This window comes from Xiphias gladius, chromosome 15 (genome assembly GCF_016859285.1).
Source record: "Xiphias gladius isolate SHS-SW01 ecotype Sanya breed wild chromosome 15, ASM1685928v1, whole genome shotgun sequence".
Classification (NCBI taxonomy): domain Eukaryota; kingdom Metazoa; phylum Chordata; class Actinopteri; order Istiophoriformes; family Xiphiidae; genus Xiphias; species Xiphias gladius.
Window position 1 is genome coordinate 19,039,549 of NC_053414.1, and position 19,987 is coordinate 19,059,535.

General features: G+C 40.1%; 3 pseudogenes; 1 reads left to right on the forward strand and 2 right to left on the reverse strand.

Annotated features, from left to right (window-relative positions):
- Positions 1-918: 918 nt before the first annotated feature.
- Positions 919-7,778, reverse strand: LOC120800665 (annotated as a pseudogene).
- Positions 7,779-8,198: 420 nt separating this feature from the next.
- LOC120800666 lies at positions 8,199-9,221 on the forward strand (annotated as a pseudogene).
- A 5,561-nt stretch (positions 9,222-14,782) lies between these two features.
- LOC120800674 lies at positions 14,783-15,472 on the reverse strand (annotated as a pseudogene).
- Between the last annotated feature and the right edge of the window lie 4,515 nt (positions 15,473-19,987).

The window sequence follows — 19,987 nt, forward strand, 5'->3', positions numbered from 1 at the left end:
CGGAAAACGAATTTATCGGTCAACAGACCACACACAGAGGGAAGATTCACAGTTGGACTGAGAAGAAGAAAAACCCGTCTGGAGAAGTGAACCGGGGGCAAGCAGCTGGACCTCTACAGGTTTTTGTGACATTCTTTGATGAAGGGACATTTGATTTCAATTTTTCTTTTTTTTTGTTCTCATGCAACTTGCTGCTGGCACTGGTGATTTTTTTTTCTTTGGCATCTTCCCCACCCTGTATCACCTGAATTCTTAACATGACCTAAAGGGCCATTTCAATCAAATTACAAAATGCATATTTTATCACTTAGTATATGGCGTCTGGTTATATAGATATTTTCAAATTCAATTCAGTTTACTTTCTGGATAATCCACTCATTACGGTACTGTTTTCCAGGGAGTCACAGGTACATACAGTATATTAACAAGACTAAGAGTCCAAAGCCAGTGGAAAAAACTTTTAGAAATGTTCTTCTAAGTAGACTGTTTCCATGCATTTTTTCTTGCAAGTGAAGGCTACACATTTGCTTAAAAAATGTGAAAAACTGGAGAAGGAGGGAAGGATTTGGATTTGATTTACCATATAATCTGCACATGAATATTCCAGACACTTGAATGTCTCAAACCAAAATAAGTGTCATATTAGACACCTATTACAATTATTACTAGATCTAAATGATGGAAAATCGTCAAAACCCATAATACAATGGTGATTTCATGAATGAGAGTTGAAAGCGGCTGACTACTCAAAGTGACTGAGTAAACTCTAGACTGGCGGACCAACTTGATATGAGCAACAATACCCACCTCAGTGGCACGGGTAAAACTTGAGAAAATATTGTTACCGTTGTCAAAATGTAGACAATCACTGAATTTTGTCTTTTTAAAATTATGTTATCTGGTTTAATTTAGCCTGCTTCACAGCTTGTTTTCCTGGATCAGCATGAGTTGATGTTTGTGCTTCAGCTTCAAGCCCTTTACCTGTAAAAAAAAACAAAAACAACTGCATACATCAATTTTTTGTGTGAGCTAGTGTTTGGAATACAGTGCATTCAGAAAGTACTCAGACCCCTTCACTTTTTTCAGATTTTATGTTGCAGCCTTATACTAAAATTGTTTAAATTAATTTTTCCCCTTGTCATCCTACACTCAATACTCCATAATGACAAAGCAAAAACATAATTTTAGAAATTTTTGCAAATTAATTTAAAAGGAAAAAATTGTAATATCACATTGACAAAAGTATTTAGACCCTTTACAATGACACTTGAAATTTAATCCAGGTGCCTCCCATTTCTCTTGGTCCTCTTTGAGATGTTTCTACACCTTGACTGGAGTCCACCTGTGGTAAATTTAATCGATTGGAGCCAAGACATGAGGTTGAAGGAACCGCCTGCAGAGCTCAGAGACAAGATTGTGTCGAGGCACAGATCTGGGGAAGGTTACAAAAAATTTCTGCTGCTTGAAAGGTTCCCAAGGGCATAGTGACCTCCATGAATCTTCAATGGAAGAAATTTGGACCAACCAGGGCTCTTCCTAGAGCTGGCCGCCCGGCGAAACTGAGAAATCAGGGAGAAGGGCCTTGGTTAGAGAGTTGACCAAGAACCTGATGGTCAGTCTGGCTGAGCTCCAGAGATCCTGTGAGGAGATTGAGAAACTTTCAGAAGGACAATTATCACTGCAGCACTCCACCGATCTGGGCTTTATGGTGGAATGGCAAGATGGAAACCTCTCCTCACTGCAAGACACATGAAAGCTGCTTGGAATTTGCAAAAAGCACCTAAAGGACGCTGTCTGTGAGAAACAAGATTCTCTGGTCTGATGAAACCGAGATTGAACTGTTTGTCCTCAATTCTAAGCATCATGTCTAGAGGAAACCAGACACCGCTCATCACCTCCCCATTACCATCCCAACGGTGATATCCTTAATGAAAACCTGGTCCAGAGCGATCAGAACCTCAGACTGGGCTGCAGGTTCACCTGAGTGGACGTTTCTGGAGACACCTGAAGATGGCTGTCCACCAATGGTCCCCATCCAGGCTGACAGACCTTGAGAGGATCTGTGGAGAAGAATGGCGTAAAAAGAAACCAAATCCAGGTGTTTAAAGCTTGTCGTGTCATAGCCAAGAAGACTCAAGGCTGTAATCGCTGCCATAGTTGCTTCAACCGAGTACTGAGTAAAAGGTAAAAGGTAAAAGAGATATTTCAATTTTTCCTTCTTTAATAAATTTTCAAAAATTTCCCAAATTCTGTTTTTGCTTTTTCATTATGGGGTATTGAGTGTAGATTGATGAAGGGAAAAATTAATTTAAATAAGGCTGATACATAACAAAATGTGAAAAAGTGAAGTGGTCTGAATACCTCCTGAATGTACTGTAGTAACTCCATCATCTGAAGAACTATCAGCTATTAAGACACGAGAATTTCCATGTATTATCCTGTAAACCCTCTCTAATTGGTCTTGCCTCTGTTCATTGAAGCTAGCATACAAAACTCCATTTGCTGAAGATACAAAATTACAACACTGCTGTCTTCTTTTACTGACGTTTAGTTACTTAGTGACAAACCGCTCAAAGTGGGTATTATTCAGGGGCTAAAGAAAAAATCTTCTGGGCTACAGCCCCGAATGCCCAGGCCAGGCAACACCTGTCTACAGCCATGCTAGTGGCTCTGTGAGGCTGTGGGCACAGCCAGCAAAAAAAACAGAATTATTTCAAAAGGCTGCAAATGAAGTTGGCAAAGTAAAAATAGGAATTACATTAAACAATTGTTTTTTAAATTCACTTTATTGAAAAATGTACAATTAGCCCTCTTCAAATTCCCTCATCAGTTTTCCGTGTCTGGGTCGCAAAACGTTCTGTTACTGTTAATCCATCCCCAGCTAGAGTTAGACTTTACATCAGTATTGGAGTTGATTATACAGAAACAATGGAACTTTTTGTATCTGACATTAACTCAGATGTTCTGGGATTATGTTACAGATGTTTAAATAACTATTTCTTGCTGTAAATATAAAAATATTTTTTTAGTATAATTTCTTTGAATTCAGCCAACACGTCAATTTGCAATTGCAACCTTATTTCTTTATATGCAGCTGAGGTTTATATTCCAAATGTACTGGTGTAATAAAATTTCTAGGCTGCAGTGTTCATAATTTACTACTTCATGCAGTATTGATCTTTGTGGATGTACTGCACAGCTTCCGCCACCAGGTGGTGCCTTTCTGTAAGTAAATCAAAGGAAATCAAGGTGCTCGCTGTGGGCGGAGTCAATCGTCGGACCCCGCCCACATTGAGCCCACAATGCAATGAGGAGTACGTGGATGACGTTGCTAGATGAAACGTGACAAAAAGTCAGAGGATCACCACGTCATTAGCACCGATTTAAAAAAGACAATTAATACAATTACTTTAATTCAGTCCGCTGTCTATTTGCAGAAATGCTCTTAATGTTCACGACAGTGCCTCAAGATCAGGTAATAAAGCAGGACAAACCTTTATCTCGTCAGTTGATATTGTGCTTTTGTGCGTATTGCCATATACCTAAACAGAGTTACAGTTATCAAGATTGCTACAACCTTATTGCTACATAGTGAATATATTGGTGATGTATTAAGGACAGAGGGCTTGACTGCAACAAAGGCTCGTTTTATAAGAGACAGTTATTTTTCCAACCCAGCCAATTTTTCCGTTAAAAACAGGAAACAGAAGTTTCCCACTTCTTTTAAATCAGTATAACTTTTGACTTTTAACTTTTAACTCTTGACTGATATGTAAACAACTTGTGATGGGATTTTTTTGTTACATCATCAATACAAGGAAAATCCATTCATTTGTTATTAAAAGAATAGTTAGACATCCTCGGAAAAATTCTTATTTGCTTTTTTGCAATGAGCTAAATAAGAGGGGGAATACTGTGACTCATAAAGTATGGACCTAGAGCCAGAATACAGTTAGCTTAGTTTAGCATAAAGCCTGTAAACGGGGGAATCAGCAAGCCTGGCTCTGTCCAGAGTCCAAAAACACAGCCTGCCAACACAGCTAAAGCTCAATAAACAACGTGTCATGTCTGGTATGTTTAATCTGTACATAAACAGAAATACCAAAACCAAAAAGTTGTGGTTTTACACGGAGTTATGTGCTTTACTTATTTCTTGGCAAACATTAGCCAAACACAGGGACTTCCTGAAATCTTATTGTGACCTTGAGGCAGAGACTCCATTGTACCGGAGACCAATTATACTTTAATGTGTTTAATAACTGATAATAAATGTACATAATTGCAGACTTGATAGCTTATTTTTAAATTACAAACTTTTAAGCCTTTATCAACAAATAACCACTGATCTATTACTAATAGCTGATGCTAATAATTGTGCAATTCTGCTAATTCTGCCTGATCTTAGCTCAGCTTCTCATACTGTTGATAATGTGATTTTGTTGGATCACCTTGAAAAATGGGTTGGCTTTTTCAGTAGTTGTTGTAGATGCCTCCTCTTCAGGGGGCTCTCTGACCCACGGTGGTCCCCAAGGCTCCATCCTTGGTCCCCTTTGGTTCTCCATTTACATGCTCCCACTAGCACGTTATCCACCAACACAAGATTCATTATCTTTCTTGTACGGCTGACACTCAGATCCATGTCCCATTAAAAAACAATGAATAAGGCAACCTACATCACCTAATCACATTTTCTTTCACAAATCAAGTACTGGATGTCCTAAAAATTCCTCCAGCTAAATTTAAATAAATCAGAATTAACTGTATTTGTCCCTCCAAAGTCCATATTCTTTTTAAAGAACAATCTTGGCTCCTTGTCTATTTATATCAAACCTGCAGCCAGACACCTGGGTGTATATTTGGACGGTGATCTCTCCTTTGACAAACAAGTCAGAAGCATTGTCCAACCATGCTTCATCCAATTGAGGAGCATTTCAAATACCAGGTCCTTTCTCCCTTGCAGTTATCTTGAGAAGGTCATCCATGCATTATATATCTTTGTGTCTTGACTGTTGTTACTCATTGTGAACCAGGTTAAGTCAAAAAACTATCTCAAGCCATCAGTTATTACAAAATGCAGCTGCTAGGCTTGAAATAATTCAAAAAGATATCAGTATTGGCTCCGTTCTGGCTTCTCTTCAATGGTTACCAGTCGGCTTTAGAATTGATTTTAAGATTTTACTGATCACCCCTATACCCCTTCATGGCTTGGCTCTGAGCTATTCTGCTGAATTGCTGCTTCCCTATGAGCCGGAGCGCAGCCTCAGATCCCAGTAAGTCTTGGCTCAAGACTAAAGGTGACTACAATTTTGCACTCAGGGCTCCTCAGCTCTGGAGCGCCATGCCTGATGATCTGAGACCTGCAGAATCAGTGACATCTTTTAAATCACCCCTTAAAACTTGTTAAAACTTATTATTTATTATATTGTTAGGTATTTTATTTTTTTATCTGTACCTTTAGTGAATTACTTCTACTTAGTGTTATTGTATTGAATTATTTTATCTGGATTTACCTGCGTAAAGCACTTTGTAACTCTGTTTTTGAGAAGTATTTAATTAATAAAGTTTATTATTTAAAAACTCCAGGCATGATGGCTTTAAGAAAGTGATAGGGAGTATCAATCTGGGAATGATCGTGAAGTCTTGCGAGGCCTAAAATTCACTGATGAAGTTACTCACTAAAATATAACATATAAGCCAACTTGATCTGAGTCACTGTTGCATTTCCATTGGAAACAGGAAGAATACTTTTCCTGCTGCTTTTGTTTTTGGCAGAACATCAGTTTCTTGTGAGTGGAAATTGTGAGAAGAAACCATTGTTACTGTAAAACTATTACACGGTCCCATTCATTTTTCAGAAACAAACTTTAATTATTTTACATAAGAAACATTAAGCTCCCTTTGAATATTACATCTACTGAATTACACATCATTAGTAACAATGGAGTCTCAGCATATTATACACACTTTTCATGGTTGGTTAAAAAAATCAAAGTCATTGAAAGTTTCATATTAGATAGTAGCAATGATTTGTTTTTACTCTCCAATGCCTTGCTTGACCTTCTTGTAGCTAAAAATCACAGATGCTATCTGCTCAATTCCTTTCTTCTCCCCACACTACTTTAGACATGCAAACCAACCAACAGCAATGTAAGCCAGGTCTGAGTAACCACTGGGTCCACGGTTAATGATTCAGGGTTCGCACCACGCATTTAGATTCTGTGGAGATTGTTCAGTTAAACTCCTAAATGACTCCTTTTACACACATCACTTGGATGAGTGAAGCGCAACCACTTGTTTTGGTTCTGGCTTGGGTCACCCTCTGTATTTGTATCTTCAGTTTGAGCTGGAAAGGAGACCACACTTCCCTGACAGCCTCTCTAACAACATGTACCGTAACATTTTAACGAGCTTTCCAGCACTGCTCATCCTGGAAAAGCCCACCATCTCTGGTACCCGTCTGAGTAAGCGTTTTTAACACAGATGAAAAACAGGAAAATTGTTCTGCTGGTCTTTTCATACACCGTGCAGGGGCTAATAGGACAGTGTCCATCAATATGTTCCTCTTTCACTTCTTTGGGATCTGACCACTAGAAAAGATATTATTCAGAGGTGTGTAAATTTGAAGATTTGATGGAGTTAAAAACAGTACTGCATATTCACATGTAATTTAGCCATGAAACTATTGCTGGGGTTGATTACCTCATTTGTCTTCATATCAGGGGAATCCTTCTTCAGCTTTCCGGCCTTAATTACCAGCTTTTCAGTACTGGTATCATCAGCAGTCTTCCGCTGTAAAGGTTTGAAGAGTTTCGCTTTCTCTGTCGTAGAAAAGAGCAGGAATCCTGTACAGACATCCTTCATGAGCTGTAAAGACTGGTTGGAACTTCCTTAAAGGTACATTACCCACAGTTAGTGTCCGTGTATAAAATGATCACTCAATAGACAAGAAAGACTTGCAGTGTGTTGCTGAGGGTTTTATAAGACTTGGTGGCTGCAGTTTGTGAATGAGTGAGGGGTCTTCATTGTTCACGTATGAAGAAATTACTAATTTTTAATGGGTTGAACTGTTTCTTCAGGCAATAAGAAATGAAAAGGAAATAAATATCCACCTGGAAGCTGGAGCAGGACTAGCAAACCTCTCTTAAATTTGGGGCCTGTCCTGCCTCTTGATTTTGTGCTGCCTGTCTTTCCTACGCTGAAAGTCTCTCTCATGCATCTTGCTGCACTCTGTCCGGACATCTTTACCTTTCTGCACTCCTTCCAGGTTGAAGGGGGATTAGGATAGTTCCTTTGAACTGACAGTAAACATATCAAATGTGCAGTATAGAGGAAGAATATCTAAAATAAAATCACTTGTATGGTAATTTTCAAAATATTTACCATTAACTGACAATGAGCTCAATCTTCTTTGTAAAAACTTTCCTTGTTAAAGGAGTTATTAAAAGCTGCTCAACAATACACCCTAACCTCTCGTTGTCACACGTTACCCCGTGTGCTTAGTAAGGCAATTTATACTGATTTGAGATGATAAATCAAAGTGTAATTTGCTCGTTTATTGCTACTGCTACTTCTTAATGCTTAGAAAGTGAAGACTGTTTAAGTAATTTTCTAATATGCAATGCACTTTCCACACACATCTACGCATGTGTATAACGTGTGCAATATAATAACTGATCTCAGAACGGCGGAAGCTGAGTGAAAGGCAGCTTGACAAGCACACTGTAGCTATCTATAAACAGCCACCTGGCAAAGATCCCAGGATTATCCACAATGCGCATGCATAAACGTCCCCGAAATGCTGCTACCCCCTCTGCTTGACAAGCCCAAACCTCTGTCAATAGGACGTGGCCACACCCACGAAAATGACAGAAATGATAAGGCTGGTGGTCAACCTAGCTTCCAGAGACCATAGCCTACTGCGACCACAAGAGGGCAGTAAATTACAAGATGAATGCAAACAGGCAATATCAGATCTTATATCAGATCTTTATGGGACAGAGATGTAAGGAGAAATATCACTTCCACTTCGGTATCATTCTAATTGAGATCTATTTTTAGCTTTAACTGGTCAAGTACTGCTTGCCTTGCTTGTCCTGACGGAACGCCACTGATATTCACTAAATGTAAATAGGATTTCACTGCAACAGTATGACTTGTACTACACAGAGGAAGAGGCACATATTGATGGACACTGTCCTATGAACCCTTGCCCAGTGTATGAAAAGACCAGCCAAACACTTTTCCTGATCTCTGTTTAAGGTGCTGCCTCAGACCATTGGCAGATAATACATTTCACCAACTAGAGATCATCTTGCGAAGGAATCACACCAGCCGCAACGCCCATCAACATGTTGATGATCTGACCCATGAGTAGTCAGTAACCATTACTAGATTATGACATGAGTTCTCAGTAGTCATCCATCTTTGAACTAGGCCTTCATTTTGATCTCAACTACACACCAGTTAAGTTTCATGACTGCTTCTTGCACAGTTGTGACGCCATCATGTTGACAAAATCACTCCACAGACAGGCACCTGCCAAAGTATTCAAAACCACCACAGTGGTAGTTCCTGCTACGACCTCATTTTATCATGATGACACACACACACACGCACACACACACTCTGGCAAGGTGAAAATAATACCAGCCTTGGTGTTGCGGCTGGTAACAAGGCCTGTTTCTGCTACATCACGAGTGGGAATCTTGGACATAGTTGGACAAATTTGATGGACACACTGTGTGAAATCAAGAACTGGGCCAAGTTTGGTGTTGGGCCAGGTCATGGTCTTTAAATGAAGGATGGTAGATTGATTGTACCTGTTTATGCTGTTCCCAATAATGCTGTTGTCTTATGATATGTAGTTGCTCTACTCCACATGCAATCACCCTGTACAGTGATGAAACTGGCAGTTGGCAAAATGCATAAACAGTGTATAAATGGCTGTAGTGAGGGAGACTATGGAGTGGAAGCTGTCAGTGACCAAGTAATGTGTGTAAAAGGAGTCATTTAGGAGTTTAACTGAACAATCTCCACAGAATCTAAATGCGTGGTGCGAACCCTGAATCATTAACCGTGGACCCAGTGGTTACTCAGACCTGGCTTACATTGCTGTTGGTTGGTTTGCATGTCTAAAGTAGTGTGGGGAGAAGAAAGGAATTGAGCAGATAGCATCTGTGATTTTTAGCTACAAGAAGGTCAAGCAAGGCATTGGGGAGTAAAAACAAATCATTGCTATTATCTAATATGAAACCTTCACTGACTTTGATTTTTTTAGCCAACCATGAAAAGTGTGTATAATAATATGCTGAGACTCCATTGTTACTAATGATGTGTAATTCAGTAGATCTAATGTTCAAAGGGAGCTTAATGTTTCTTATGTAAAATAATTAAAGTTTGTTTCTGAAAAATGAATGGGACCGTGTAATAGTTTTACAGTAACAATGGTTTCTTCTCACAATTTCCACTCACAAGAAACTGATGTTCTGCCAAAAACAAAAGCAGCAGGAAAAGTATTCTTCCTGTTTCCAATGGAAATGCAACAGTGACTCAGATCAAGTTGGCTTATGTGAAAGGCAAGTCTATCATTAACATCACATCACTAATTTGTTAAATATAAAATAGTCACGTACATTTTTTTAAGCCCAATATTATGGTAGAAATTTACTGTTGGGTGAAAATGACTATGTTGCCTTCTTCATTGGTTTTTTCAAACTTTATTTATGGGTTTTTCAGAAAATATACACTCAAATATATAAGCAAAGACAGGCTCATCGGCACTGACACAAGGGTAAGGCACTTATTTCTGCCAAATCATCCTGAGTTAGTAAAGCATCACCTATAGCTGGACCTGATACTTAGAATAAAAAGGATAGATAATTGAGAGGGAGCAGATCTGTTATAGTATCTGTGGAGTGCTTGTAATAGAATTAAGGATAGCACTTCTTGATCCAAGTTGTGAATGATGGCGGCTTGTCAGCTTCCAAATGCGGAGAACAAGTCTGCGGGCCTGTAGTGAAGTTATACTGATTTAAAAGAAGTGGGAAACTTCTGTTTCCTGTTTTTAACGGAAAAATTGGCTGGGTTGGAAAAATAACTGTCTCTTATAAAACGAGCCTTTGTTGCAGTCAAGCCCTCTGTCCTTAATACAACACCAATATATTCACTATGTAGCAATAAGGTTGTAGCAATCTTGATAACTGTAACTCTGTTTAGGTATATGGCAATACGCACAAAAGCACAATATCAACTGACGAGATAAAGGTTTGTCCTGCTTTATTACCTGATCTTGAGGCACTGTCGTGAACATTAAGAGCATTTCTGCAAATGGCTCCTATAGACAGTGGACTGAATTAAAGTAATTGAATTAATTGTCTTTTTTAAATCGGTGCTAATGACGTGGTGATCCTCTGACTTTTTGTCACGTTTCATCTAGCAACGTCATCCACGTACTCCTCATTGCATTGTGGGCTCAATGTGGGCGGGGTCCGACGATTGACTCCGCCCACAGCGAGCACCTTGATTTCATTTGATTTACTTACAGAAAGGCACCACCTGGTGGCGGAAGCTGTGCAGTACATCCACAAAGATCAATACTGCATGAAGTAGTAAATTATGAACACTGCAGCCTAGAAATTTTATTACACCAGTACATTTGGAATATAAACCTCACCTGCATATAAAGAAATAAGGTTGCAATTGCAAATTGACGTGTTGGCTGAATTCAAAGAAATTATACTAAAAAAATATTTTTATATTTACAGCAAGAAATAGTTATTTAAACATCTGTAACATAATCCCAGAACATCTGAGTTAATGTCAGATACAAAAAGTTCCATCGTTACTGTATAATCAACTCCAATACTGATGTAAAGTCTAACTCTAGCTGGGGATGGATTAACAGTAACAGAACGTTTTGCGACCCAGACACGGAAAACTGATGAGGGAATTTGAAGAGGGTTAATTGTACATTTTTCAATAAAGTGAATTTAAAAAACAATTGTTTAATGTAATTCCTATTTTTACTTTGCCAACTTCATTTGCAGCCTTTTGAAATAATTCTGTTTTTTTTGCTCCCCGTGCATTCCAGTCCATTCATTATTTTGTGAAATATAGGTCATCTATTAATTTTGATAAATCTTAAACTTTGTAAAATCTTTAAACATTGGTTTAAGACTATACCATTCATCATATGACACCTTCTACCTGTATTGTGTTTTGTTCTTGCTGCCTTTTTCGATCTTACCACCTCTCTTCTTCAGACTGGTGAGTGAATGCCATACATTACATGGATTCAGTATGCAAATATTTTCAGGTCAGGCTGGCTGCAGTGAAACAAGTGATTTTAAGGATGCAATTGAAAAGTTTTCATAATGCTCAAGACACTTGCGGCATTTGAAAGTTCTACCTGTGGGTGCTTTTGAGGGGCCACTGGGTGCTCTTGAGGGGCATCTTGGTGCTCATCAGGGGCCACTGGATGCTGTTGGTATGTAAAGTGCTTCAGAAACTGTGCTCTGTTGATTATTGTTGCCGTGTAATAGCAACAATGAAAGGCTATTGCATTTCTACAACTCAAGCCACACTTTATGATTGTGAACCTCTAAAAAAAGAGGAATAACAAAAAAGAGACAAGTTATAAAATTAAATAAAATTAAATACATTGTGCTGTAACTGTGAAAAAATAGGGCAAATCAACAAACCTGAATGTCAAATATATACATTAAACAAAGGAAGAAATAGTACCTCTGTGTCTCACTGTAGCATGACCTTTGATGTGGTTGGTGTCCATATAATGTGCAGAAGGGGCGTTGATGAAGTTGACTGCGGCTGCATTTTTCTATTTTGGGACTCTCGCCCTCCAATAACACACTGTCTGTCTCTCTATACAATAAGACAATAACATTAGTGCAGTGGTTGGTTATATACCACATCACTGGTTTAACATGAATATTACAAAGTAAATTATACTTAATGACAGTCTCACTTACTTCCATGGTTTATATTTTTATCCCTGTGGGTTCGGTTCAAGTAAGGTGCGCTTTTGTTGACATTCGATGCCTTCGACATGAATCTCTAGTGAACTTGGAACAGACGGGAAGGGCTGTTTTCCACCCACACTGAACACAGCCTGAACTGCACACTGCAATATTTCAGTCCGTTGGTTTATGACCAATTGATTTTCCGATGACAATACAACCAGCCTCAGCTGTACTTTGCATTTAGTGGTTTATTAGCAAATGTTAGCATTTTTACATACTATTCTAAGCTTGTGAACATTGTACAAACTGTACCAGGCTAAACATCAGCATGCTTCTAGCTCAAAGCACAGCTGTGCCTACAGCCTCACAGACTCATAGTCACCTGTGACTCCCTGGAAAACCGTACTGACACTGAGTGAATTAACAGAGTAAACTGAATTGAATTTGAAAACATCTGTATGACCAGACGCCATATACTAAGTGATAAAATATGCACTTTGTAATTTGATTGAAATGGCCCTTTAGGTCATGTTAAGAGTTCAGGTGGTACAGGGTGGGAAAGTTGCCAAAAGAAAAAAAAACATCACCAGTGCCAGCAGCAAGTTGCATGAGAATAAAAAAAAGATTAATTGAAACCAAATATCCCTTAAATAATGTCACAAAGTCTGTAGAGGTCCATCTGTTTTATCCCAGTTTGCTTCTCCAGACGGGTTTTTCTTCTTCTCAATCACTGAACCCTCTGTGTGTCATTTGTTGACCAACAAACTAGTTTTCTGGAGATGCGTGGTAAAAATGCTAAACCCTTCACTGAACAAAGCACAGACACACACACAAAGACAAATTTTCAAACATGTTGGATGAGTTAGAGGATGAGCTGGTTACAACATGTCTCCGGCTCTCTGCCTTGGCTGCTTTCAGCGTCCGCTTGTTTGGAGGTTGAACATGGCTGAAGAAATTACACTGCAAAAAAAAGTCTGTTGTATTTACATGAAATAAACATGTACATCTGTTGCAAATATTAAGGTTATGTTTACTCAAAATGATTTATTTATGTTCAATATACTTAATTCTTACTTGTTAAACCAATTTGACTTGTTTATGTTAATCTAAAGCTTTTCTTTAATGTTAAGTATATTCAATTACCCTATGTTAAAGCAACATATTTTAAGACTACTGCCAAAATTGGCCCATTTTGAGATAACCATTTTCTAAAATTCAAGATCACTACATTCTGTATATCCTACTAGCTGGCAGGCTGTTCCATGGTGGTTCAATAACTAGATTTTTTAAAATTTATCAAAATATGTGGATACATTCTGAAACTACCGAACCCCAACAATTATACTCACCTTGTACTCTCACCGGATTTTGTGGGTTCTTACTGAGATAGGCACACAGCCCCTAAAACAAAAAGAACAAAAACATGATCATGCAAGATCAGTGTCATCGGACGAGGCAAGGGGAATACGCAGGGCAACAGATATGATTCCTTTTTCCTCGATCAAATGTGTGCGCAAACGAAACAGTCCTTTTTTTTTTCCAGAATGCACCCAATGCAACCATTACTTCAACCGTGGGATCCAAAATGCTCTGCAGTTTAAACCTATCTGTCCTGCTCCCTTTTTCGAACAGCTTCAGACGTCTGCCAGACAGGACATCGAGCTGTGAGCGGAGGTACATACTTGCTGCACTCAACACCTCCCATGTACTGCAGTTTTTCAGTTGTCACAGTAGGTTTCACAGTAAGTAAAAACACCTCTTGATTTCATAAATACATCGGGGGGAGGGGGATAACAATGCATATTGTTTCATTTCCACTTGATACCGGCACTTCATGTTAGGTCCTGATCATACCCGGCATTAACATGCGTCTTGGGTGGATCCGCACACAACTGGACAGCTCCAAGTACAGGTGTGAATAATCCCAAGACGCATTGAGGACGCACTGAGATCTGACCACTCAGACCACATCCGGAGGTGGTCTCGGCCACACATGGCCGCATTGTTTTAGAAATGTGTACGCAAATGGTTCCTGGGCCACACTGAAGGACCGCGTACTCAACTGACGTCCCCTGCGTAAGCAGATGTACGTACTCATTCGTAAACAAATCAAGTCGCACAAATAGTGTAAACTGTCGTTGCCTGCTACGTCCGAAAGTTTCAAAAAGCCCAGAGAGATATATCGTGAATGCGCCAAACATCTTGGGCGATTTGGTTTGCCTTGAACGCGCCAGAAAGGCAGGAGAAGTGCATTGCTACCTCCCACTGGTTAAAAACGACAACGCATCTGGTCTTTGAAGTACGAATTTCCATATAGACTGGGGCGGCGAGATCTGACCAGTGACCTGTCTTGTGACCTGAGAGATTTAGAGCCAGTTTAAAATTGACATCCCTAGGAACTAAAATGCTTGCACTATAGAGCCATCACCAGTATTAAAAAAAAATGCAGTTGCACTGTGTAATTTTTATTAATATGCCCCCGCCTGATTTAACTAAATGAGCAGTTCACGTCTCATTTTCTCAATTTAGGAAAACAGAAAAAAAGCTAAGTTATTATGTGATCTATCAGTCTCTGAAAGCTGCTGAGGTAAACCAGACAGATTCTGACGTTCCTTATCTCATTATCACTTTAGTTATCATGGTGGTATAAACAGTTTTCTCGCTCATTGAATGTATGGTCTATGTGTCTGTAGTTGCTGTAGGTAATACTTCATCACAGGATCATTTTTTTTTCAGAGGTTAACGCTACATGCAGCCTACATAAGTAAAAATTGGGGCATTTGAATGTCAAAGAAGAATGACACTTATTGTGAGTTGTCACACTCGACGAGGTCGAGTTTCACAGTGCTTCCTACACTCCATGCAAACCAACCGTCATCAATGTAAACCTGGTCTGAGTGACCACTGGGTCTCCAGTGGTTGATCGAGGGTTTGCTCTGTGTGGTGGGATCCTGTGGGGATGTGTTCAGTTACACTCCTAAATTAATCCTTTCACACTTACTCCACTTGGGTGGACAAAGAGCAGCCACTTGTTTGGGTTATGGCTTGGGACACCCTCTGTATTTGCATCTTCACTTTGCCCTGAAAGGAGACCACACTTCTCTGACAGCCTGTGCATAGTTCAGCAAGCTTCGCAGAACTGCTCAGTTTGGAAAAATCATCTCCATTATTGTCGCTGACAGCTTCCACTCGACAGCCTCCCTCACTGCGGGCATGGCAGTAGATGGACCTGATGCCTTTGTCGTTAGAAACCTCTGCCATTTCACAGTCAACTGAATTTGTATTAAATTTTGAAGCATATTGCCAAATTGCCACGTGTTGCCCTTATCGTCACTATACAGACAGAGTGCATAGGGAGTAGAGCAACTACATATGATAGAACAACAGCATGAGTGGGAGCAGGAAACCAAAGCATAAACAGGACCAAAAACCCTACCCGTCTCTGTCTGAAGACCATGGCCTGGCCAAACAGCAAATGTGGCCCAGTCCACAAGTCAAATCAGTTACTTTGCTCAAGTTTTGGCCAGCTTCAGATGCAGCAGGGACCGACCTTGTTGCAGCCCCAACCATATCTGCCACTGCTCTGAGACAGTATCTGCAACACAGATGAAAAGGAGTAGAAGAGACTTGAGCTGCTCAGCAAAATAGACCCGGATACTGAAGCTGGGAAACGAGTGGACACACGCACACACCGGCTAAAATGGCAGTGGATCACGTCTGGCAGCCGCAACGCAGACCCTCTGTGCATTGGTAATATACTGAAGTAAAGGCTTCATGAAATGGCCAATAGGGAAGTGATTTTTACATTTTAGAGGTGGGTTACATGGAATTTTAACAGACCACATCAATTCTAAAATAGGACTGTCTAAAACCTGTAAAATTGTACCTGCTTGTAGAGAAAATGGCAGTAATACATGCACAGTTCTGCTTTGCATGAAGGAGTTTTCTGGTCCAGATTTTTTGCTGCATCACATAGTCTTACTTACATATCGATTTAAAGGCAAGTGTTGAGAGTCCAACGTGTGCTGAAGTCTTTGAATAATAATTGTCACTAATTGAATCTTAGATGGATTATAACTCGAGAAAAACATCCTTGAAGGCAGTTGTTCCTGTACTGCAAGAAAGAGAAAGTAAGATCTGTTGGAAGAGCTGCTCCCTGAAAGCTTCTGCAGTGCCATACAACGCTATGCTGTGTGCTGCACTGTGTACCACCCTGCAGCCCATAAATATCACAAATATCCCCCTTTCCTCTCCTCCTCCCATTTCCCTGCTTCTCCTCCCTCCAAACCACTCTGCCCTGCTGCTCTGTATCCACTCCTGCCTCCAGTGCTCATAAAAAAGTAGAGCTGACAGGTGCTGGAGACCCAAGCCAGGGATACGAGAGGGGGGTGGGGTGGAGGGCTCATTAATAACTTCTGACTTGATAATTCTTGAGTAATTTTGGATCAAAAACATCTCAACTCCAGACTCTTTCCAAACATATTCACAACAGCAGCTGCCATTGGATTCAAACTGGGTAGTTTGAACTGGTTTTTAGGAAACAAAAGTAGAAGAATCAGCAAAAATAAAGAGCTTTGAGGTCTGTGTAACGGGAAGGAGAAGTAAACGGGAGTAGCAGGGAAGGGAGAAGTAAGACGGAGGCAGGGGCAAGTTCAGTGTGTCTATAGGAGCTTTGTTATGTTAGTGTAAGTCTGAAACATCGCTTCTCCTCCTCCTCTATCAGGTCTCTAACCTTATACTGTACTGGTCAGCTGATGCAGGGTTTGCAGTGAGAACTTAGAGGAGCTGGATGACTTTTTTTTTCTGCTGTTGTGCTGTGTTGAAAAGCCTCCCGTTTAAGCATGCAGCGAAGGACCACCCTGGTTGACTCTCTGCACCCATAAAAGCACACTCTCATTCATCCCTGCTTGGTCTTTCCTGTGCTCATATATGAGCTTTTGAACTTTTTTTGTAGTTGGTTGCCTTTTTCTGTTTCCTAATTTTGTCTGTGTGCATCATGCTGGTCTTGCAAGTTGGTAATGATGAATCCAAGGCTCTTGCAGGTCAAGCGAATCATATCTTCATTACCTCTCAAACAAAACAACAATCCCCATTGCCATTGATCAGTCAGTTATCTCACCAAGTACGGCACAGCAAGGCCAGAGGGGTGATGATGCTAAAGCCCTTTCACACTGAAAGTGCACAGTAAGTGCTAGTTAGGCATGTTAGAGTGTTAGCGATTGTGGGAGAGGAGGTGCTCTTGGAAAAGATGAGTCTTAAATAGTTTACTGAAGACAGAGAGGGGATGCCCCTCCTTGGATAACATTTGGTAGCTCATTCCACCATCAGGGAACCACAAACAAGAACAGTCTGGACTGTGATTCTCTTGTGTTCAAGGATGGCAATGCCAGATGGTGTCCCTTGGAGGAACAGTGGCCGAGAATGAGAATGAGCCTGTATGATTGAGTTCAAGTAGATCGGTGCAGACCCAGAAGTCACTCTGTGGGCAAGCATTAGTGACTTGAATTTGATTTGTGTGCCTATGGGTAGCCATTGGAGGTCAATGAGCAGTGGCATGACGTGTGCCCTTTTAGGCTGATCAAAACCAGTCGCATCATACTGCTCTGGATGATCTGTAAGAATTTCACTGTGCTGAAGGGAAACCTGCTAGAAGGGTCTCCCTTCACACACAGGGAAACCTGCCTTAAGATTGTTGCGGACCAAGTACACCTCTTCATGGCAACGGTATTCCCTGATAGCAGTGGCTTATTTCAGCAGGATAATGCGCCCTGCCACACTGCAAAAATTGCTCAGTAATGGTTTGAGGAACATGACAGAGTTCAAGGTGTTGTGGCCTCCAAAATCCCCAGACCTCAATCTGATCATTCATCTGTGGGATGTGCTGGAAAAACCAGTCCTATCCATGGAGGCCCCACCTTGCTACTTACAGGACTTAAAGAATCTGCTGCTTACGTCTTGGTGCCTGATACCATAGGACAACTTCAGAGGTCTTGTGGAGTCGATCCCTTGACAGGTCAGGGCTGTTTTGGTAGCATAAAGAAGACCTACGCAATATTAGGCAGGTGGTTTCAATGTTGTGGCTGATCGGTGTATACATTAATTTTATCAACTTTTGTGGAAAATCAGTTGAGAAACTGTTTACAGATTAAAAAAAACAAACAGGAAAGGCTGTTTTCAGCTATTGTAGCAATTTAAATGCTTGACAAATAAAGGTACTTCATCATATCGATAGAAAGATCATATAATATATCCTATTATGCCATTAAGAAGTCCTGCTCATTCATTTGTGGCATTGCTCACCATGTCCTAATACTCTCAGAGATATTTAAATAATAGCTGCCACCAGAACCAGATCAGCCCACTATGCTGCCCAGAAGCAAAAATTAGCTGTTGGCATACTACTGACCCCCTGTTTTTCCCATTCTGTCTATTGTGTACAGTATAAATTAATCAATTTTCTTTTAACTCAATTAAACACAATTTTATTCAGGAATATGCTCATTGTAAGTACAATATAAACTTCTATAATGAAGGCCTCTTCAATTAGATTTTAACCAAGGGTCCCTCTACAAGACGAGGCTGCAAAATTAGGTAGCACAGGTCTCACCATAAGGACCCAAACAGCATATCTTTATCAGCTTCTTACTATGAGTGATGGAGTTTTAATTGAGAACACTTTTTTTTTGGCCTAGTTTAGAATAGTTTTAGTTATTTCACATGAGGGGGCCAGCCCTATAGACGCAAATGTTCCTTGACTGACTGAGTGAGATAGCGAGTGAATGAGTGAGTGATAAGTTACACAACTGGTCAGCCAAATGCTGTGTGACTAAGGTCTGAAGTTACAGCATTGGTTGGCTGGCCGAGTGTTGGAGTTTCCCCATTGGTCGTTGCTCTTTCAAAATAGATTGGCGCAAACAGTTTCTATTGCGTCATCATCAAGAGTTCACAGGCAGTGTTGCCAATTTACCACCTTTGACTCTAGATTTACCAAGTTTTCACCGAGTAAGTTTTCTTCACAGAAGCACCTAGCGAAAAATCTAGCGACTTTTTGGACAAACCTTAGCTACTTTCAGTAGAAGAGAGTCACCAGTGTTGCCCTGTAAGTGCAAGGTCGATTTTTCCCTCTGCAGGCACACCTCACTATGCATCTTATTCAATTCACCGCACAGCAGCTACCTAGATGTGAATGAGCTTCTAACTTTCTCTCTGAGTGATCATTATACAAGTAAATATTGACAAAAACACAGCACAGCTGTTTTCTTTAACTTATGTGTATGGTGATTTTGTCAGATGACATCCCTGGTTATAAAATCAGGATTTCAGCAGTGCAGAGCAGCAGCTTGGAAATGAGTTGGAAGTGACTGCTGTTTAACATGTAGTCTTAATGGGCCGCGTTTCAGTCACGATTTCATACTTGTTCCGTTGTCTGACAGCAGAAAAGAAAAAATGTAAATGAGAACAGCTTTATTGGGAATCTGGCTGCATATGTGAGCACAGAGAGTAGGAGAAAAGCAAACAGATGAAGGGCGGTCCAGCCACATACTAGTTTTTGACCCTGTCTTGTTTTCTGAGCTCTTCTCACTGGTTTGAAGTGGGAAGGTCTCTGTTTGAAAAGGTCAGGATTTAGCAACAGCTGAATCACAATGTGATGACAGTTGGTGGGTTGCTCGGTTACTTTCAGTCATATCTGATCAGACCACACCCACACAGTCCTGATGGAGCAGATTAGCAATGTTTTTGAGTGTTAAACACTTAACAAATAAAATGTTTTTTTGTTTTTTTTTACTTTGTTGAACGTCATAGTCATGAATCTTAAGTGTTGTGGAGAAATACTATAGAAAAGAAAATACTGTCGAAAATAATAAATACTAGACAAGATACTATGGTAATGATTTCATGGGATTTAGGGCCCCTATCATTCCAGTTTATATTTTGTTTTAGTGCATACAGTTTAACACATTTGTCATTAAATACATTTTAAGAAACTTCATGTTCAGAAACCACATTTT